The sequence below is a fragment of the Ambystoma mexicanum genome, chromosome 2q, assembly GCF_040938575.1.
Source record: "Ambystoma mexicanum isolate Mex_15411 chromosome 2q, UKY_AmexF1_1, whole genome shotgun sequence".
Classification (NCBI taxonomy): domain Eukaryota; kingdom Metazoa; phylum Chordata; class Amphibia; order Caudata; family Ambystomatidae; genus Ambystoma; species Ambystoma mexicanum.
This window is the reverse complement of record NC_090924.1, coordinates 263,812,999-263,836,471: the sequence shown is the minus strand read 5'-3', so window position 1 is coordinate 263,836,471 and position 23,473 is coordinate 263,812,999.

Sequence of the window (23,473 nt, the reverse complement as noted above, 5' to 3'; positions counted from 1 at the left end):
AGCAAAGCACAGTATCAAAACCAAGATGAACCATTTGCATTATTATCTGATAGAAGGTTATCATGGCAAGATGGATAGTCTAGTATACGCTTATTATAAACGTTCAACAAATCACTATGAGAAACGGGATGTTGTCCTAGGACACCAGTGAGGGTTTCAGGCTGCTTTCCATGAAATCAAAGAGCATTTTGAGATCATAAGGATGACCACAGATATTCACATTTTACAAACAGGTTTGTAATACAAGGATTGTATGATATATAATGCATTCAGGGCTTGGTGTTTTCTGTCATATTTCACAACACCCACCCTAACATTACAGTGCTTGCCACATTGAACCATATATACTTATTTGGACAGCTTAATGTTTTGAATCTGAGGATCTACATGTTATCACATCAGTTACTGCATGGTATTAGAGGAATGTGTGGAGATAATGGGCCTCATTACAAGTGTGGCGGCCACGGAATGAACGGTGCGGGTAAGGGACCGGCACCGTTCATTCCGGGCCGCCACATTACTAGGTCTGCAGCGGGTCCCACTCTGTACGCCTGGCCAGGCCCGATGTGCAGAGTGGGACCCGCTAGCAGACCAGGATGCTAACAACGGGTCTGTCATTAACGGGCCCGTTGTTAGCATCCTCCCCATTCCCATTGAGCCGTATGGGGGCTCAAATGGGAATGGGGATGTACCGGGTCCGGGTCCCGCGAAAGGGAATGACCAGGCCCTCCAAGGTCGAAATGGCCCGGTAAGTCCCCTTTTGCGGGACCCGGACCCGAGTTTGAAGGTAGCCATGCCGGTAATGACGGCATGGCTACCTCCAAACTCGTAATGAGGCCCAATGTCTCGGCACCCCGCACAAACCTTTAGCGAAGTTTCAGAGTAGAAATGACTTAGCACACGCACAGTTTCCGATGCATAGACATAGTTTGAACGTTTCCATAGCATTGTCCCACAAATCTGCTTGGCCTTTGCTCACTGTAGTGGTTTTTTTAATAAAAATGTATCTATCCGAATTCTAATAAACATCCTCTCTCCCTTGGGACCTCCACTTGCCTGTTTGCCATGACCATCCAGATTCCAGTAATGATCCCTGCACAAGAACTGTTCAGAGCAGTGCAGGTGTAGTCATCAGGGATGTCAATTGGGGGTCACCTGAGGTCTACCTTGCTACCCCTAAAAAAACTTTTTTTTTTAAATGTAAGCTGGGCTGGGGCCAGTGCCACGTTACTCTTTATTTCTGGAGTGGGCAACTTTCTTGTTCAGGCCTCTTAAACAAAATAGGGGTTTCCACACATGTAACAAATGATTTGTCTTTCTGGAATTCTATACAATAATTGCTAAACTCATTAAAGGTTTATTTCAAGCACACTTCAGGGGGTGAGTCAATGATTTAGTCTGTTCTTAAACACCTCAAATTTGCAATGCAGACAACAACTTCCAAAAAGCATTTAGAGTAGAATAAGCATCCATTTCGGACTGTGGCCTCATCACAGAGTTTGGCGGTAACCCTTAAATGCGGTGGTAACGCTATTACTGCTGCATTTAAGGGTCCACCAAATCACAGGCCTGGAGGATTTACCCCCTACTATGTATGAGCTGGGGCAAATTTGCAGCGATTTTGCTTATTTTCGACGCTATTACCACCGGCGGTAATACCGCTGGCCGCAATAGCATGGAACATTCCCCATTGGGCCCAATGGGGAATGGGAAATTCCCGAATGGGCCCAATGGGGAATGGGGACTTACCATTCTGCCAAACCCATGATCCGGCGCTAATAGCGCCAGGGGGTTTGGCGGTAGGACTAATAGCCCCGGCGGTAATACTGCCGGGGTTAGCGCCCAACTCGCGATGATGCCATATTTATTTTGTTTTTCGCAAGTTACAGTTATAGCATGTTTTTTTCTTCTGTTGTCTCTGTTACGATCATCAAAAGACATTCCATTGCTGTGTTCTCGGTCACTTGACAACTTCTTTCTGTCTAAAAGCTTGTGTACAGTGTAGAAATGAGCACACAAAGTGGCCCTTGATTTAATTGTGCCACAATTAATGCTTTGTTGTAATGCGGCTATCTTTCGTATCTCCATGGCAGCCTCTGAAGCCTGAAAAGTAGATCCACACAGGCTCAACATGGGGCCAACTTTGCACCAGACCTGCAGATGAACTGGCCTGCTGTTAAATCCACTACAGAGTGTAATGTGTTTTTTGACTTTGAGAACATTCAGACATGTAATTGCTCTTTTTACTATAGTCCGTACGATAGCTCAGTTGGTTCAGTGCTCACTGCTGCAATGTTTTTGTGTGACTTGCAGGTTGCAGGTTCGTATCCCAGCTAGGCCAACTCAGCCTTTTATCCTTCTGAGGTTGATAAATGAGTAACCACACAGGTTGGGTAATATTGGATGCATATTTGTACTATATAAAGCACTTAAGCATAAGTGCTATATAATAACAAATCATTATCATTTTGCCTTTGGTGTCTGTTTGCATTCACAGTAATTTGGTAATATGGGCATATACACACTGATATTATGATACATATGGTGATCCATTCGTCTACGAAATGTATATCACATTACAGTGTATCGTAATCATATTTTTTGTAGTGTACTTAGGAACAATGCTATGTGATGACACTTCCTTTTTTGTCAAGGGGTGAAATGTAGTGTTCCATCGCTTCCTGCGATGTCACTTTGGGGGGGTCGAATGACATCACATGCAGTGATGTCATCAGAGGTCAAGGGTTATGTGGTGTCACTTCTGCTACCCCTGGCATTTTGGTGAAATGACGTCCCTGGGAGTCAGCAATCAAATTGAAATAAAAAAACACCTAGCATTTGAGGGAGCGGCTTCCTTATGGAATAGAAGTTAACATTTTTAGGCAGAAGGATAGTTGATAGGGATATTTATTACATTTAATTTCAGTCAGTACAATTGGACTGTCTCGCAAAGTGGCAGATCTAAAAAGTAGACCAATGTTTACTGTCAAAACAATTAATCCACCTGAACACTGAAATCTGGCAGCATTCAAGCCCAAACAGGAGCGTTTGACAGTACTTAGCTTTATAAGCCTTGATAAGAGTGATTACATACAAGTGCCTGTGTGCATTGTTAAGTGTGGATATAACTCCAATAGCCATTGCCATCTATGATTTATTAGGCAACATTATAAAAAGGTACCCCATTATAGCAAACACTTTCCACCACCTCTAACCTCTGACCATCCAAATCAAATATTCAATGTGTTTTTTGTTTTTTGTTTAGTGAGTGAAATATACTAATGTAGTTGTATTTATATTTATCAATTGGTGAAGCTTGTTTCAGTACTGTGCTGCCACATTCAATCATCTCTGAAGTCCTATTCCTGTCACATTTTACAAACCAAGATCATCTGCATAAAATACATAATGGAAGTATATATTACCTAATTTGGGGGGAAAACTACGAGTATTCATCAGATTATCAAGTATATCTGTTTTGTAGAGGTTAAATAGAAGGTGTACAAGAATTCACCCCTGTTTTAAATGTCAATTAGAGATAATATTAGCAAGACAATGGGCCTCATTACGACTGTATTACAGGCACAGCTGCCACAGGTATTGATTTTTTTCCGGTGCCCAGAAAAGGGCAATTACCGGGTCATTACGACCTTGCCGGACTTGGTAATTGCCCTTTTCTGGGCACCGGAAAAAATGATTCCCCATTCCTGTTTGAGCCCCATAGGGCTCAATGGGAAAGGGGAGGGTGGTAGCAACCATCAAGTTCTGCTTGCGGGTGCCGGTACGGCCACCCTGTAAAACCTGGTGGCTGCAAGGGCAACCGCGAGCATAACTCATAGTATGGCGGTACGGTAGCAATGTTGCCGGTAGCGATACCGGCGCCGTTGTTGCCTTACTGCCATACTCGTAATGAGGCCCAATGTGTCAGGGAAAACTCTAACCTTGGTGTAGTGTGTGCATATATTGATATGATTAATCTCAATAATCCTAAATCAATCCCATAATGGGACATTTTCTTTAATTCACAGCAGATTTTGATGTACATGTTGAATGTAGCCAAACAATCTAAAAAAAGCTGCAAAAAGCATGGGATTACCTGGTTTATTCACATTTTGGATTGACAAATTGATGCATAGTACACCATGGCTGGTAGACGCACCTCTCCTAATGCCTAGGTTGATAAATCCAACAGTGTGATTAAAGAACAGTTATGAGGGTCATTCCCACCAGCCTTTTAAAAATGTGAAATAGTGTAGCCTCCAAGCACATTGGCAGAAAGATCAAAGTTATCAGCAACTTTTTAAACTATTTAGTAAAGTTAGTGGGCTACAAATAGAGATTTATTTTAGTTTCCACAATAGGCAAACCATGAGTCCTGGGGACCTTGTATGTTTTGAGCACAATATTATCTCTTTTATACTCTGCGGGGATACCGCTCTTCACCAAAGGTTTATTTTTTATTTTTATTTAAGGTCTGGTAATCGCCTCCCTAAGGAAATCAACTTGATGTGCTATGTGACTAGCATTTATAGGATTCATCTGATTGACTATTGACTGGACTGTTCTATCATTGACAATGGACCAAAAAGCCCTGTCATTCATAGAATGCATGTAGTATTTTTTTCGATAGTGCAGCATTCACATCTCTGGAGCTAGTTTCTAAATGATAATGTTTAATCTTTGGAAAAGTAAATCCCATTCTCTTTCATCAAATCAACATGTTTAGAGACTTGTTTAGCCTGCTCTATATGTTTTATTCTCAATTCTAATAAATGGGTGGTTCCTTGTTTGTGTCTTACCACTCTTAAATAGCCCAGAGGTTCAAGTATAGGAGGCTCAATTTTAGGACAATACCACCACCCAGTTTGACTATAACTTAGGGTCAGTTCAATACCCATGGTTTAGAAGATCCAAATTCCTAAAGTAGTCAGTCGTGCATGTGGCATGATTTACTTTTTTCTCTCAATTCGTTCAGGACAGATGGGAGCAGTTTATTTATGCCAAAGTTTGCCAAGGCCAGAGAGCACAAAAGCATGATAGTGGACTGTAATGCATATCAAAAATGTAACTTCTTTTATTCCAATATGGAGTCTAAGTGAAATGCATTCTGGGAATGCACATGAACATTAGACTTCAAGCAGAAATAAAGACCAATTGCTGATCATAGTGTGTGTTTGCTGAAGAAGTGGAAAGAGTGCATTTTTGGGTTCAGACTAAGGGCCTAATTCCGAGGTGGGCGGTAAGGGATACCGGGCACTGGTAAGGAGACCGGTGCTGGTAATCCCTTACTGCCCAATTCTGAGGTCCCTTAGCGGGAACCGCAAGGGACGTGTGGTCTGACCACACGTCCCTTACGGGTCTTGTTAGGGCACCAGGGCGCTAATTACGGGCCTGCCATTAGCCGGACCATAATTAGCGCCTTACCCATTCCCATTGAGCCCTATGGGTTCTCAAATGGGAATGGGGAATGGCATTTGGAATGGGGACTCACAGGGTCTGCTTAGGGTGGAATGTCCCGGTAAGTCCCCACTCCACCAGATCGGACCCGGACACGATTTTGGAGGCAGCCATGGCGCTAATAGCACCATGGCCACCTCCAAAGTTGTTATGAGGCCCTAATTTTGTTATGGATTCCACTAGAGGCTGAAAACAAAGCTTGTTGGCTCTCATGAGAAAACCAGGGGTTGTTTACAAAGCAATGAGGCTTAATGGCTGCAACGTCCGAGCAGCTGTGGAACTTTACAGACAGTGAAAGTCTCTGGAAAAATACTAGGTTGATTAGAGTGAAAAGACATCAGACAGAGCAAAATCAAGTGACTCTTTCCTTTGAACTCCGGCTGGGCTGACTGAAGCAGATGTTCAGCCCGTTTCAATTAGCAAATGACTCTCTCATACCCTGGGGTTTCCAGTGAAGACTCAACAGAGATGAAGAATCTTAGATAAATGATAACAGTGATGTATTCCTGATTTATTTCTATCTATATTTTGCTGTTGTAATTTTGAATTTCGATAATAATGAAACCTGAGAAGGGTCTATTTCAAAATCTACATTGTAAATGCATTTTTGTGTTCCAAGAAAAAGCACATTGCCTTCCAGTCTTTTTTTAAGTGTAGTGGGGAACCACATAAGCATAGGTGTCTTTAAATTACTGAGAAAAGGAAGGCAAAACAATTGGAATCACGAACAGTGGCCTTGAGCTGTTAATTCCTTAGCTGGCTGTAATCTGTAGATATTGTGCTTTGGGGTGAGAAACTTCATTCCAATGTACTTTAAGTTGCAATGTTTTAAAAGGTTTAATTTTTTTTCTTGGCTTTGTTTTGTAAGTGAAAGCTTTTGCTGTGTGTGCTGATCGCTGCAATGCGCGACTATTTACATTAGCTTTTTAAAGCGACCACAGTGATTTATTCTCTGTACTTGAATTAGTGCATAGTTTTGTGGAAATGTGCAATCTTTGTTCTGGGAACGTGATAAGAATTTACCTGTGAATTACTTATTCCTGGTTGGAATTGTGCTGCGTCTGATGCTTTACCTAGAGAATTTGCATTTACCTTTCGTTTATGTGAGCAATGCAGAGAATTCTTGACTAGCGCACAGTCTGATGATGTGATTGCCTGTTTACAAAAGGTCCCAGTGATAAAGGGGGTGAGTCTGCTGCTGTGAGCAGAAGATGGTGGATTGTACTTGAAGCTTATCGTAAGGTACAACAAAGGACTATGCATTTAGAAGGGGAAGTAACGCATTTAGAAAGAGAATTGGCAACAGAAAGGAAAGCTTCTTTAATGCAACAGTTGCAGTTCAAAATATTTGGTGTGACAAGGCCTCTAGATTTCAAAAAGTTGCTGAAAAAAACACAATTAGAGTAGCCCAATTCAGATATAGGAACCACAGAGGTAAAATGGATGCATGCAAGGTAGCGGCTTTCATTTCAACAGCTCATATACACGGGGGCATGGATTGTTGGGATGCAAATATATGTCATTCCTCTTTGAGTAGTACATCTTCTGACCCTAAAAGGAAGACAGAACCTGCAATGAAACCTGGATCTGAAGAAAGTTAGTGTTAACCCCGTGACCCGGCGCATAGCTGGGCCTCATCTGCATAGTTGATTTAACCACACTTGAGGATTTCACTCAGCGAGAAGTGTGTGAAATAGTCAGTAGACTGAGACAAAAGTCAGGTGAGCTGTTCTTGGCCAGGATGCCAAGGTTATATGATGGGAGTGGGCAGGTTTATTAGTGGACTCTACTAACCCACCACGCTTTTTACCTTTGTCAAATGATACTAATGTTCAGGAAGGGCTGAGAGCTAGTCAAGGGCCGGACACGAATGGGCAGGCCTCTCATGTGTCATTATTGCACCTTGCAGCTCAGGGTTGTAATTTAATGTACCCAATGACCACTGATTGGGTCTCTGTGGAGAGGAGATGGTATACTTTGAAAGAAGCAATTCAAAAGATTAGGGACCATGCTATGAAGGAGGCGATCCATGTCGATGAGCCAGGACACATGGGTGTAGTGCCTCTGTTAGTATCAACAATAAATATGGTTATCAGAACTGCCCCTCCAGCATATTAGGGTGTCAGATGTGGGTGAATGGGACACAACTGAAGGCAATCCTCCTGAGAGGAGGGGCACAGTGAGAAAAGAACAGAGGGCAGGAGATAAGATAGCAGTGATGCCTGTGCGTCTAGAAAGGACTTGCTTTTGGCACTTTTGAAAGATTGTGTGCTACAGGAAGAAATAAATGGCGTTGAAAACAGAGACACATACGAGTTGCACAAGAAGAGAGGGCTTGCTGGGAAGGAGAACTACAGGCAAGTCAAAAGACAGGTGGTTTCTGTGCAGAAGGTTCACACGTCACCTCCTGCGCCTCCTGAGGAGGAGCAGTGAGAACAGTCTATGGGAGCTCTTTTCCAATACCAGCCAAAATATGCTGAATTGAGAAAAGCAGTAAGTGCAATATTGGAAGCTTAGTCTGGGTATGCTCACTCAAATTGTGAATAGGATAATGACCCGGCGGTATCACCTCACATACAAATTGATAGGCAACATCATGTTGGTGTAAACATATTTTGGAAACCTGGAAATACACAGGTCTGAGTTTTGATTGACACTGGGGTGGAGGCCTCATTGACTCATGGGAATCCTTTGAGATTTAAAGGTATGCACTTTACCATTACTGGACTGGGTGGAAAAGAGACACCCGCAGTACAGACAGGAGTGAAAATGGAGATTGGTAATTTGAAAAAACTGAAATTTGACATATTGATTGTCCTGATATCTTAATACATTATTGGATTTGACAATTTGGATTGGTTGACTTTGGGGTTAGGAGGTAAAACATATCAATTTTGTAGTAAAAGCATTGATTTGTACACCGGTGACTGCAGTCAAATTGAATATCCCTCCGGTGCACGTGCCATTGTCCATGAAGCATGTGTCAATGAAACAATACGTCATTCCTGGGGGGTGGGGCACAAAGACATTTCAGACACAATAAAAGAATATGTGGAGGCAGGAGTGTTGAGGCCAGTCTCTACTGCTTGGAACAATCTGATCTGGCCTCTGGAAATGGGGGATGGGAGATGGAGGATGAATGTGGACTACAGAGAGTTAACCTCTTAATTGCTTGTCCTTTTTGCATAGACTTACATAATAGCCTGGCACTTAAGGGGTTAAATAAACACACTTCCAGTTGAGAAAATCCAGAAGTTTGAGGGGACCTGGTATGCTGTGTTAGATTTGGCAAATGCATTTTTCACAGTGCCAATTGCTGATGAGTGCCAGGAGCAGTTCTCATTTTCTTGGATTGGGGATCAGTACACCTTCACAAGATTGCCTATGGGGTCCCAATCTCTGTCACAGCTGGTGGCAGAACACTTAGACAAGATACCATGTAAGCCTTGATAACATTTTGATTCAGCGAAAGGATGAGTGCAGTGTGCAAAATCAATTGGAAGCAATCATAGAGGGATTGAAAAAGGAAGGCTGGGAAATTAACCCTAACAACACACAAGGGAAAGCTGGGACTGTGATATGTTTGGGAATTCAATGGAATAATGCCCATCGAAAGATAGTGGCAAAGGCCAAGCAAACGATACTTGAATTTTCTACTCCCATGAACAAGAAGCAAGCTCATCAGTTCATTGGGCTGTTTGGGTTTTGGAGACAGCACATAACACATTTAGGGCAAATGTTTGTCCCACTATATAAATGGACACAAAATAAATATGAATTTGAATGGGGTGAAGAGCAGCACATAGCCTTTGAATTGACAAAGGACACAGTGCAATATGTGCTTGATTTGTTGCCTTAGAAGCCAGGATAAGTAGAGTTATATATATATATATATATATCTGTAGATGAAAATTATGCTAACTGGAGTCTATGGCAGAAGCAAGACAACAAGCGAGTCCCTTTGGATTTTGAAGTCACAAATTACCTGAGGCAGGTGATAAGTACACCCCATTTGATAAGTAATTACTTGCATGTTATTGGGCTCTTATTGATACAGAACAATTGACTGTGGGTCATGAGGACAGCTCAGGGGCAATGTGCTTAACTTGGATGCAAGACGACGCAGAGCAACACAGGCTCGATCCCCGGGTCCATGCTTAGAAAGCTCTTGGTATTAAGTGCGTTATAAATAACCAATTATAATTAAATTTAATTATGATGTACTGATTAGACTTGAGATCCCAATTATGCAGAGGGTAGTGAGCTCTCCTAAAATTCCCAGGATAGGTCACGTCGAAGAGGCCTGCATAATCAAATGGAATTAAAACATTCAAGACAGAGCCACTTCAAGAAAGGCTGGAATTGCAAAACTACATGAGCAAGTGGATAATATAACGCCTGTAGACTACATACCACAGGAAGTGACTGAAGTACATGAATCTCCAGTGAAATGGGGAGTACCTTATGGAGATTTGACAGTGAAACAGATAGAGCATGCCTGGTTTACTGATGGCTTTGCTCGGTATGGGCATCTTGGAGAAAAAGCTGCTCACAGTTGGGCACAAGCTTGAGGGATTAACGTCCCTTTAGAGGTAGTAAAAACTGTTATTTTGCGATGTCTGGTGTGTCAACATCAACAAGAAAGACCAATCCCTCATACTGTCCAGAGGCATGCTACTATGTCAAATCTGGGCATATGCCAATCAGTAAAGGCTGCCAATAAGCATGTACTGTTGTGGATACTTTTTTTCAGGATATCTGATGGTGTTGCCATGCAAGAGGGATACACAGTTGAACAACATTAAGTTGCTACATCAGATTATATTACATCATACAGTGTGAATTCAAGGTGACAATGTCACACATTTCAAAGGCAAACTTGTTCAGGAGTATTGTCAAGAGACCAATATTGAATGGCTCTACCATGTCCCTTACCATTCGCAAAAGGGCTGCCCTAATTGAGAGGATGAATGGTCTGTTGAAGGAGCAAATGTGTAAGTCAGGGAATGGGAGCCTGGTAGGCTGGTGTGAGCGTCTATTTGATGCGATTAAGATTTTAAACAATCCCTCTGTGGCCGAGTTCAAAACTCCTTTGACACGCCTTCTGACGCCTACTATGCAAATGCAACCTAAGTTAGCTACAGAGACCGTGATTTATTGGGAACTTAGACCAGGTGCCTTAGTTCCTTATCGAGCAATGGCAGAGTCTGCAGGAGTAGATTTACATGCACAGAAAGAAATCAGACATTAACCCAGTGATAGAGTAGTCATTCAGAGAGGGATTGGAGTACCAATTCCCTCAGAACATGTAGGATGTATTGCCCCTAGGTCTGGGTTAGCCTTGAAGGGTATCCAACTGTTGGGAGGAGTGATAGATGTTGATTATCAAGGGGAGTTAAAGGGGATGACAGTGGAGATCAGTTTGTGACTATCCATGTAGGAGATAGGACAGCTCAATAGATTGTCATACCTGTCAAGCTGTCTATGATCAAAAAGGGAGAGCCCCCTACAGTATTGACTTATCGGGGGGGCTTTGGTTTTGGTTTGTTAGACCTTATGGTACCGGGTGCAGAAAAGCCTAGTGGCCCACCTGTTCCTGCAGAGGTAATTGCAACAGGAAGAGACCAAGTATTTCTGGTCATGGATCCTGGCAAGAAGAATTGGAATTATGTTCCTGCTGGAAGAAGTAGGAAAAAGTTATTAAGAGAATAATTAAGAACACTGATATGCCTGTTTATGGTTTGTTTTACAGATTCTGTAGTGGATGTGCCCGACTGGTGTCATTGGAAGTATCAATGGTCTTCATTTGGAGGGATCAAAGCCAATAACAGATAAACCAATTCTAAATGTCACATTTGTGCAAAGGATCAATGTGCAAGTGAGCAAAATGGAGAATGTGATTCATAAATCACGTGATGACAACATCAAAACACCAATCCCAGCAGGCACAAAGAAACATATTTGTAAGGAAATAAGAATGACTCAAATTAAATTTGCTCAAACACAGAATATTTAAAAATATGTTGGCAAAGAAATCCTGTTACTTTTGTTTGTTGGATGTCCATAATGGAATGGACCTACTGACAACATGCCTGCTAGCAGTGCCAACACCAGCTCCAGTATTAAAAAAAATCTTTCAAGGACTACAGACCGATTTATCAGTGGAGGACAATGATGTACGTCACACCATTTCTGTGTATAATTACTTTCAATTTTGCCAAGAAACAAATGACAAATGTACCAACATGTGTAAGTTCCAGACCTACAATATAGCCAATGGATATATTTCCTTTTGGATGACTTGTCTGCCAAATGAGGTGGGCAAGTGTCAACAGTTCATGTTAAACCAAGAAATCAACCGAACTGTGTTCGAAGAGAGACTATGGGCCTCATTCTGAGTGCACCGGTAAGGATGCCGGTGCCGTTAACCCCTTACCGTGCATTCCAAGGTCCTTTAGTGGGTCTCGTTAAGGGCAGCTGGTAAAACCCGTGGCCGTTATTAGCTCCCTCCCCATTCCCCATTAGCTCCCTCCCCATTCCCATTGAGCCCCACCGGCTCTGTCATAGACATAGTTTATGACAGAGCCGGTGTTTCCATGTCTGCCTGCAGGCAGGTGGTGTTAAACACGCCAGGTCAGACCTGGCGGGAGTGACACCACCCGTCTGCAGGACTCTTAATCAGCCGGTCCGGAAAAAACGGTGGTGGCGGATTTACCACCACCGTTCTTTCCAGACCGGCAGGGTCATAATGAGGCCCAATGTGTTTTTGGGTTCAGACTAAGTTTGTTATGCATTCTACTAGAGGCTGACAACAAAAACCTGTCGGCTCTCATGAGGTTGTTTACAAAGCAGTGAGGCTTGATGAGTGGAACAGCCGAGCAGCTGTGGAACTTAACTGACAGTGAACTTCTCTGGAAAAATACCAGGTTGATTAGAGTGAAAAGACATCAGACAGACAGAGTAAATTCAATTCACTCTTTCCTCTGAACTCCGGCTGGGCTGACTGAAGCAGACATGCTGGGCTGCCTGAAGCAGACATGCTGCCTTCAGCCTGTTCCCATTGGCAAATGACTCTCTCCTACCCTGGGGATTTTCCAGTGAAGACTTGGCAGAGATGAAGAATCTTAGAGAAATGCTAACGGGTATGTTTTCCTGCTTTATTTATATCTGAATTTTGCTGTTGTATTTTTTTATTGATATAATAAAGAGGCCTGAGATGGGTCCTTTTCGAAATCTATATGAAGTTTGAATGAATTCTTGTGTTCTAAGAAAAAGCACGTTGTCTTCCAGCCTTTCTTCAAGTGCAGTGGAGAACCCCATAAGCATAGGTATCTTTGAATTACTGAGAAAAAGAAGGCAGAACATGGACATAAAGGCAATTGGAGGGGCATTGGGCATTGAGTGATCACTCAAGGTCCCATTCTTGACAAGCTTTTTAAAACTGTCTTTTAGCCCCACCTCACCAAACTTGTAAGCCTGCCTCTACTCCTAGTGGTCTGGTAATGGGATGAGGAGGGCGAAAATGGGTATTTCTGGTTGGACTTGATCATGTGAGCCTTGGCCAGAGCACATGCGTCTACCAGTCTAATATAAGCAGGGCCAGGTCGCTGTGGTCATTAGCACCCAGGTTGCACACTTTCACTGATCGAATTGCTCAGATTGTGGTCTGTATCTGCTGATAGAAGCCATGTTCTGAGCAAGCTGTTGTAAACTTCCTTCTGATTTCATTCCCCCTGTTTTTATCCTGTTGACAACCTCAAAACAATTATTACAAATAAAATGCTTACTTACTTTATTTTATTTGCTAATTGTGAGCCTTCGTCGCCAGGCTAGGATGGCATACCAGCCACATGCCATAGTCCAACACTTAAACTAAAAATGATAAGCCAAGGATCTTTATATGATGGCCAATCCTGTGCATATGATGTGTAGTGAGGTTCAGGAGTTCAGCGCGGGCCATGTACTGAGGCATTTTGGATACAAGTCTCGAACCACAGCAAACCACTTCTTCACCATTGTGGTCTTTCTGCAGAGCAATGTAAAGGAGGATAGGCTTGAGAGGCAATATTATTGTCTTGAAGTTCTGTCAGAAAGCTGATGCTTCATGTTCATTTTTACACAGGGTTTAGTTGCAGAAAGCAACACATGTGTTGCGTGCACTCAGTGTCCATGCGTGAAAGATTGCCATCTGGCAAGGTTGCCTTTTAAAATTATATTAATGATGAAATGCAGATAATCCCTCACAAAAAGGTGGTCTGCTAACCAGACACCCCTTTCATAAAACTCCATGCCAAAATCAGTGTGTAAATCTTTGGCCTGCTGCATTGGCATAGCGATCTACAGCTACTACTCTCTAGTGGAAAAGTGCAGGTTCAGATGTTGTAGGTGCCCTGTTTGACAGCTGCGTGGACACCCTAGGCACTGCATTGCAGAGGTTGCATTTACAATATTTCCCTCTGTTACCAAACCATTATAATCATGCTAAATGATCACCTGGAAACCAGATGTCCTTTTTTACATCAGTCAAACCAAATTGAACTGCATTTGAACCGTGCTCACCACTGTTGGACATCCAGGACCCACAGTGCTGCCATTGCACTCAGATTCAAATTTTGAACAGCTGTTGCCACAGCATTGAACCAGCGCCATGCTGCATCAGATCAGCAGATCATCATCAGCCACCTGGCTCGAGTACCAGTGCACCATGCAGACGACTTTGAATAGTCGCTTCACCAAACCAAGAATCCATATCCCAGAACTTTGCATTGCAGCACGACTCAAAACGCTGGCTCATCGCATTACTTATCGACCAGAACCATTGTCACCTCATCATTTTGACCCACATGATCATCAATCCTCTCCCAGTGACCCTTAAATCTGCATTGCTCAATGCTGCCTTCAAACAGCACAGAGCACTGCTCAAGCCAACTCGACACTCACTTGTCACATGGGATCAATGGAACTAGCCACACTCAAACTAAGTTTGACCCACACGTGTCCATGTTTGCATTTTACACAAAACAAAACAAGGTTCACTGTGGGAATTGGGTTTTGGCTATTATGGTGAACTGAGCTGCTAATTTTTGGAGACAAAAACATACACTTTTAAACCAAAGTGGTATGTACACAGATTAAGTTTAACAAGAAACTAGAAGGTTTCAGTCTACTGAGATGATCATTGCATCGTGAAACACAGACAGACAGTACGCAGGAGTTTCTGACCTAAATGTGATTAGATGACAAAAGTGTTACATTGAACATTGGGCTGCTAAGCGCATTGCGCCTCACACTTCCATTTAAGCCTTGTTGCTGAATGTTGCTATTCTCTGCAGAATTTGGCAGCTTAATGTCAATTGCATCATTGACACAGGTGGCAGCTGAAACATTCCTCACAACCTCAGTGAAGAGATTGGATGGGAGAGGTGAGATTTTGGAAAGTATTGAAGACACAATTTGTCTCCTTAAGAGTTTTTACCTAGTTACTAGGTTTCTAAATAATGAATCTGATTATGTAGGCAATTTTCTTTTAAACACTTCTCAAGGGGTTTCTGTTATAATGAAATTATCTTCTAAAAATGAATTTTGAAGGACTGAAAAAATGTGTGTTAATTTTGCTAGCGTTTTTAATTTTCTAAAGGTAATACATGTATTGCATTGGATCTGCTTCATTACAGGCATAATTAATATGCAAAAAATAGTCATAGGCTCTCCTCTGTGAGAGCGTACATGGCTAATTGACCTGTTCTTTGGGAAGGTAACCACTCGAGAGTCCGCAGACATACTTTAGCTCACTGTACCTTTCACAGAAGGGAAATATCCATATGCATAATGCTATGGCAATTCTCTTCTGAACAAGAGTACCAAGTCATATGCTGTCTGCTGGGGGAAGCGGAGCAGTGACAGGAATGGCTAGTATTCGGAAGCGTGACTGCCTTGAAACAATACGCTTTTTGCATACTGAATGATTCCCCCTTCCAACCACAAATGAGTACATTCCTTCTGGGGCTGACATTTGGTATTTTTAGGTGTTATAGTCGGTACACATAGATACATATGCTCCTTATTAACAAGGCCTCAGTTGAACCAATGCACAGAGGTTCTTAGTCCCCAGGATTGAGCCTGGGCTTGCTTCGTTAGGATAGTGGTTTTCTTGATCATACAGGAAACCTTGCTCCCAAAAATGAGCTTTGATCTATGGTAAGCAATGGGTGGTTGCTCCTCCTACAAAAGATATCCAGGTCAGGAGAAATACAGGCCCCACGTGTAGGAACTCTTATACTGCAGTAGTACTCTGTATGATCTGCACTGGGTAAATATTCTACAGGTACGCTGGCACATTAAGAGGCACAGTACATAGCAACAACCCTCCACTGCCAGAGGCAGTGGCCAGGTATAATGGGGCAACTCAATTATGTGTGAACACAATCTTTATTCCACCTAAGGGTTAAATCATATAATGGGTGAAGATTCAACTATAGATGGTTTGCATTGCCAAACCAGGTTTGGCAAGCAGGAAAGATGGGGTAAACATACCCAGGTGCTGTGCTCTGTGCACCAAAAGCTGGGACATCAATATGGTATTGTTATGAATGAGCATGTTACCATCACAATAATTGGAATTAGCCGGCTGGCTCCTTTTTATTGATTCATTTCTAATCATGGTTTGTGATGTCATTTGTTGTGTGAAAAATGAATTCCCCAATACTGATCCATTGCCACTCATGCTATCTGATAATCTGTGGCCAGCCACATATTGGTCATCTTCCAAAGCTTGGCAAATTAACACTGTTTCTTTAAACAGACCCACTGTAGGGTGGCCAAGACCGTTTGATCCTCAAATAGGCAGAACTGAATGCAAGTTTTTGTAGACAAATAGGTTGACAATGGGCCTCATTACGAGATGGGTGGTAGCCATGGAGCTGTTAGCTCCATGGTTGCCTCCCATACCGTGCCCGTGTCCGGTGTTGTTCAATGGGGACTTACCGGTTTAGTCCGACCCTGGCGGGACCGGTAAGTCCCCATTGAAGAAACCATTTCCCATTCCCATTTGAGCCCCCATAGGGCCCAATGGGAATGGGGAGGGCGCTAATAACAGGATCGCATCTTGCAAGCCTGTTATTAGTGCTCTGGTCCCTTAGCGGGACCCGTAAGGGATGTGTGGTCATACCACACGTTATTTATGGTCCCTGTCAAGGGACCCTGGAATAGGGCGGTAAGGGATTACTGGCACTGGTCTCCTTACCGGTGCTCGGTATCCCTTACCGCCCAGGTCGTAATGACCCCCAATGTATATGTGTTTCTTGCATTCTGCATGCTTGGATTTCATCTAAGGTGAAAGTGTGGATATATTCAGAGATGAGCTCCCCAAGTAGTGTCACTACTTCTTGTACAAGGTACTTTTACAATATAGGGACTAATAGTGGTTATTCCCTGGTCTGTCTTTCAGACAATAAATGGGGCACTCTCAATCCAATTGCTTTTCCATCTTTCAATAAGTCATATAGAGTTATTTTATGGATAGTGGCTGCCTCCTGTCATATTTCACAACACAGTATCTCTTTTGTTAGATTCATATGTTGTGTTGCTGTTATTTGGTGCTGCACCGATTCACCACCTTGGTTGGTTGATACAAGAAATCATTGTCCATACAGGGCTGTCTGAAAAGTGGTCCAATTCTATGTTACCCATTTCCAAGCTGAGTTGGACCTTGTTTCCCAGTAACAAATATGACAGGTTGCATGCATGAAGTTCTGGTACTCTTGATACCCAAATGGACGTGTCATGCCACAGTGGAAAATGGGGGTCATTCTGAGTATGGTGGTAGCCATGGAGAAATTAGCTCCATGGCTGCCTCCCATACCGCTACCGACTCTGGTCTCGTTCAATAGGGATTTACCGGTCCATTCTGACCCTGGAGGGACCGGTAAGTCCCCATTGAACAAACCATTACCCATCCCCATTTGAGCCCCCATAGGGCTCAATGGGGAGGGTGCAATTAAAGGGCTCGTGAATGGCAAGCCTGTTATTTGCACCCTGGTCCCTTAGCGGGACTCGTAAGGGACGTGTGGTCCGACCACACGTCCCTTACGGTTCCCGCTAAGGGACCTCGGAATTGGACGGTAGGGGATTACCGGCACCGGTCTCTTTACCGGTGCCCGGTTTCCCCTACCACCCACCTCGGAATGACCCCCAATGTGTGTTGGCTGGCGCTACCTGCATGGGTCAGTGTGGCTGCATGTTCGCAAATATCATGTTAGCTTTGCCCTTGATTCCCAGTAACAAAAAGACAGGTTCCATGAATAATGTTTGAGTTATTTTGTTATTTATCCCTTGATTACAAGCATGGCAAGCATGGATCTCCAAGGAACATCCTGTCCTCTTTCACTGTTGTCCTTCTCTCTTTTTACTTCAAAAGAGTACCAACTCATGGAGAATGTCTTGCCATTCCGGACGGGCTGTTTCAAGGCACAGTGATGCACCTCAACTCAGAAAGTGTCAAGATGAGAACCGTCCATGTTGTTCCTAGGCTAGTTGTATTGCAGATTATCTGCATGCATGTGAATTGTAATTCCCGCCACAGGTCTACTTCTTCCTTCTAACCATAGAGACATGTATCTCTTTGTACAGTAAATGGCTCCTGCCACTGATTATACATAAAATGACGGGTCTTCAATTTGTGACTAATATAAACAAATTGATGATTATTTATTTATATATGTATTCTCAGATGTCTTGTTTATAAAAATGTTTCCAAATATGGTGCTTGAGGACCCATAGCTGTCGTTCAAATACAAATGCATGTTTTAATTCATTGTCAAATATATGGGGCAATCTGGGGCACCCTTGACTTCTGTGGGCAATGGATATCATAGAATGGTATTTTTTCTTTACTTGTCACATGTGAAACAACTGATGGGTGAATAGATTTAGACAACGATTCCTCAGTGATAGGGATAGCTGTGTTGATCACTATGACATTCTTCCCAGGGCATCTACCTAGAAAGGTACATGTTTGCAGCCAATCAATGTTGTCATTTTTGAATGACATCTATTGAATATATATGTTTTCAGCATTCTAAGAGTGTTATTCTGCAGCCATCCCTCTCCAGACGTGCGTGCCACAGGTAGGGCTACATCCTGGGCAATGTTCTATACAGACCTTTGAACATTTCTACTAGTATGTGTGGGCACATACAGGTATATTAACGCAGTGATTGAGCTTTCATTTACACCCACCCACTCAAATGCTAGGATCACTTAATCATAATGCAGATCTTTATTAAGGAGCTTTTTCATTTAGTGCATTTCGTATACTGCTTTGTATATCTTCATTTAGTAAGATTTTGATGAGACAAGGGTGGAGGTAATGGCCGGTTGTGTACAGTAATTACCATCAATTACCATTCAAATAACGAGGCAAGCAACTTTCTGCATGCAGACAGTAGATGAAAGTAAGAGATTGGTGCTGTTTACATTGAATTGATTGATGTAATAAAGTTATGGTAGTATGGAGCACTATAAAAGAGATGCCTTGAACACTGTTTGAACCACTTTTTTTATTCTTGTTTTCTATGTTGTTCTTATAGAAATGTTGTCTTTGACCAGCAAAGGGGTGTACAGGAGTAAACCACTATATTGAAGACATGTTCTGTTCTGAAGAAGGCCTGCATATCTATAAGGAAAAGACATTAGAGATAGTCTGTAATGTAATTTAAGGCCGAAACATGTCGACGATCTGAATAAGACTGTAAATAAGAAGAGTCTTCTCTTTCGCTCTGTTTTTGTTGTCTGTAACATTCGATTGTGTAGAAATGGACACAGATACAGCATCCTTTTACCCCGGCACATTCGGTGTCATTTGTAGGATTTTGAATTGCGTCTGAGGAATTGTTAAGGAATTTTCTTTATTAAGTAAATCTGACAATGAAGTATTTTTTAAGTTTATGTAAACTTGTGATAAATGAATAAAAATTTTGTATACGATAATGTGATTTCATGATGAGACGTTCAAGGCCCTGTCCGATTTGTCAGCCGTCTTTATACAAATATAAATATTGTGTAAAAACACCACCAATCTAAATCTCCGTCAGCATAGCGAAGGGTAACCGATTTACGGTGTTTTGTATGTTCTGTCATCAGGGAAGACATTGTTGATATCTGTAGATTTTCAGGTCTAACCATACCAGGGATGAATAAAATAAAGTTAACACTTAAAAATCCCCAATAAATCGAGGACCTGCTTTCTATCAAACACAGGGCATTGCGATTAGTGAGACTCCAAATAGGTATAAGCTTCTGTGAAGAACACAATGTCCTATCTCAATCCTTACTCCCTAGATTGCACTCTGCCACCCTAACCCAGCACAAATCTGAGGATCACGCAATACTAATAGTACTACATCAATGGGCCCACAAGATTATGAATTAGATGGGATAGATTGACTCTTTGTATCCCATGTCTCTGACCCCACCTCACCAAGTGCTTTGCTATCCAATACAGAGCCCAATCTAGATCACGGTATTCTTTCCTGGAACATTGCAAGACTCAAATTCAAAATGCATGACTTAGAATGGCATGCTTTTCTCAACCAATTCCAGGTGATTTACTTCCATGAAACTTTGTCTATTGTAAGTCTTCTCAAGCCCGGTTATGCTAATTATTTCACACTGACTACTCCTGGCTGCCTGAGAGACAGACCGAGTGGTGCACTATTGGCATGGATAGATATCAATTTAAATGTATGAATCAAGTAAGTAGAAACTACTGCAAAGGACCCACAGTGCTTACAGTTAATTTCTCCTGATAAAATCTTACTTTTATTTAACTTATAGTTATGCCCAGCAACATAACCTCTGTGCTAGGTGAACTGGAGGATGTGTGCTCATGCTATGCCATCAAGGTTGCCAATGACCTCACTATTCAGAAAATAGTCATGGGAGATATTTAAACACTCAAATTGAGACAATACAGAGGCAAACAACCTTATACAACGAGGACAATCTGACATAGGGCATCCCGGAATTGGTTTGCCCTTCCACTGAGTGCAGATACCCTCAAACAAGAGAGATTGCTAACCCTCTCTTCTTATTGGGTCTGCGCATATGTAATGTCTGGTGAATACCTAGCAGAGACATCCTTTAGAAGAGGTGCAACATCAAGCTACATAGAATATATCTTCCTTGATGTGAATTATTGGGCCCTTGGGAAATCCTTTGAGGTTATACCCAGATAAGTAAGCGATCATGATCCAATGTGTGAAACTAGATGAGTATCTTCTTCTCGCTTCATTAACTTCTACCCAAAAGGAAAGCGTTAAACTTAATATTATCAATATTTGTGGGAGGATCAAGTGAGATGACTTTGATTTTACTGTCAACACCCCCGTAATCTTTGAGATTCTCCTCCCCATATTTGAATCTGCCTTAATGCAAGAAATCACCTCTCCAGTGTCACTCTTTATTGCTCGATTACCGCAGAGCTTATCCTTCTAGTGACTAAACACGCTGAAGTAATTAAGCCCACTTTTGAAACAAAAGCAGGGCAAGGCTGCGGGAGTCAATAGGATCACAGTTTACCTTTTCAAGGAAGATGACAATATTTAGGCTCCAACCCCAGCCTGTTTTTTTCAACTGCCTGACCTCAATCAACTATGTTCGCTCCAGCTGGTGGCAGGCTGAGATTGCCCCATCTATAAAAAGTTTGATACCCAAGTACAAATCAACTACAGATCATTAGTTTGATAGATGGGTTTTCCAAGGTGTATGGCAAGCTACTTCTCTCCTGCCTCGACTGCTGGGAAGCGGAGAAAAGCACCACCTGTGACCTCAAAACTGGCTTTAAAAGGAGATTGTGTACAATCGAGCAAACACTTTAAAAAAGGAAATTCTTTTCTTGGTCTTCGTTGATTTTAAATCTTCGTTTGACTGGAATATTTTATGGACAATTTTAAATGATCTTAGAATTCACCAAGAAATGTTAAGACCTAGAAGAAAACTCTATGAAAACAATTCTGCGTCAGTCAGATTTGGCCAGGGGAGAAAGAATGAATACTTTCCCATTTTAAAAAGGTGCGCTTCAGGGTTGTGTCCTTGCCCCTCTTTTGTTTGTTCGTAATCTATGTCACTGATTTCACTTGGAGAATTTACACTATGATATCAGGTGTTCCAACTATTGCAAAATGCAAAGTGGGTATATTAAAGTATGCAGATAATACGATTTTAATTTCAAAGACTAATATCGACATTTTACCAACAGATAGCCAGTTTAACAGACTTCTGTAATGAAGAGGACTATTCATAAATCATGCTGAAACGGGAGTCCATGGTATGTAATGCTACACAAAATATTAAACCAATGCCTGCATAAATGGTGAATAGCTCCAGTAGGTACACTTTTGTGATTATTTGGGAGTCAGATTCCAAGATAATGTGAAATAGTCCTATCAACTAGACAAAAGCGATATTACACTCAAAAGACGATCTGGCGCAATACATACAATTAACCTACAAACTGGCCATCGCCTCCCGTTGTCAGTATCTCCAAAACCCTCCTGATGCTCCTAACTCACCTGTGTCTTCCACCGAGCTGTCGAGGACTTCGGAATACTTTTTCTTGCGGGGTCTACGAGGTTCCTTCACCTTCTTCTCCTTCCTTTGATGCAAGTAGGGTCGAGCTCTCCCGGAATCAACCTTGGCAGGATATACCACCAAGCCCCGGAGGACTCCAAGGAGCAAGCTCCAAATAGTTCAGGGAAAAAGCCAATCCGGCATAAAAAAACCCTGGTAGAATCTTCAAGTGGAGGATGATGTAATTCTTATTCCGTATTTTGTGAATAGCAGGTGATTTCACCCTAAGCTCATAAACAATAGTCCACTTGCAGCAGTCAGAACTCTTCCGGAAGAAATGCTGAATGATTGAAAGCAACTCAGCTCCAAGACAACATAGAATTCTTAGTTGAACCAGGAAGTGCCAATGCCAATGAAGACTGATAGTGGCAGGTAAGCAAAAGGAGTGTTTTAGAGTAGACAGAACAGAACCGTGAACCGCGTAAGGTGGAAAGCAACAGGCAAGTGAAAGAAGCATTTAAGGGGAAACAGAACAGAACCACGAGGCGCGGAAGGCAGAAAGCAAAAGGTAAGCAAAAGAAGCAATTTAAGGGTAAACAGATCTGAACCACGAGGCGTGGAAGGCGGAAAGCAACAGGTAAGTGAAAGAAGTGTTTAAGGCTAAACAGAACAGAACTGCTAGGTGCAAAAGGTAAGCAAAAGAAGCGTTTTAAGGGTAAACCGAACAGAACTGTGAGGAGTGGAAGGCGGAAAGCAAAAGGTAAAGGTAAGTGAAAGAAGCATTTAAGGGTAAACAGAACAGAACCGCTAGGGGCGGAAAGTAGAAGGAAAGACTAAAGCCTCGCCCGGAGGTGACGCTTGCCGAAAAAAGAAAACCAATAACACGCGCGGCCTGTGAAATAAAAAACTAAGCAAAATAATCAAAAAGGAAAGAAGGGAAAGTAACGCAAAGAGTCGCAGAGCTGAGAAAAATCCCTGGAAGGAGACAAACCCGAAGCTGGGCCACAGAGAAGGTTTAAGGAACTGAATTAGCAAGGCAAGCAATAGAAAGACACACGGACTGTAGACAGGGAAGAAAGGGAAAAATGACTAGCACAGCAGACACAGGATGGTAGTAAGGGAACCGGTACGAGAACCGGCGAGCCTGATACTTAAAGTAAACAGATACAATGCACTCCAGTCTAGGCTCCGCCCACCCTTATGGAGGCGGCAGCCATTGTAGGGGAAGTCTAGACCGGTAACCTGGATTCATTGCTTGTGTTTCCAATGATGCCATTGTTTCCAAGGACAGCGCATGACACCCTTTGACAGTGTTAGATGTATGTGCAGCAGAGGCACGGTATGCGCTCTATATGCAAGCGAGATCTGTGGGTATGAGGCTGTTCCCTCCTTCACAATAATAGAAAAACATGTTTTTTTTAAATCTAAGCCTTCCCACAAGCACACCAAT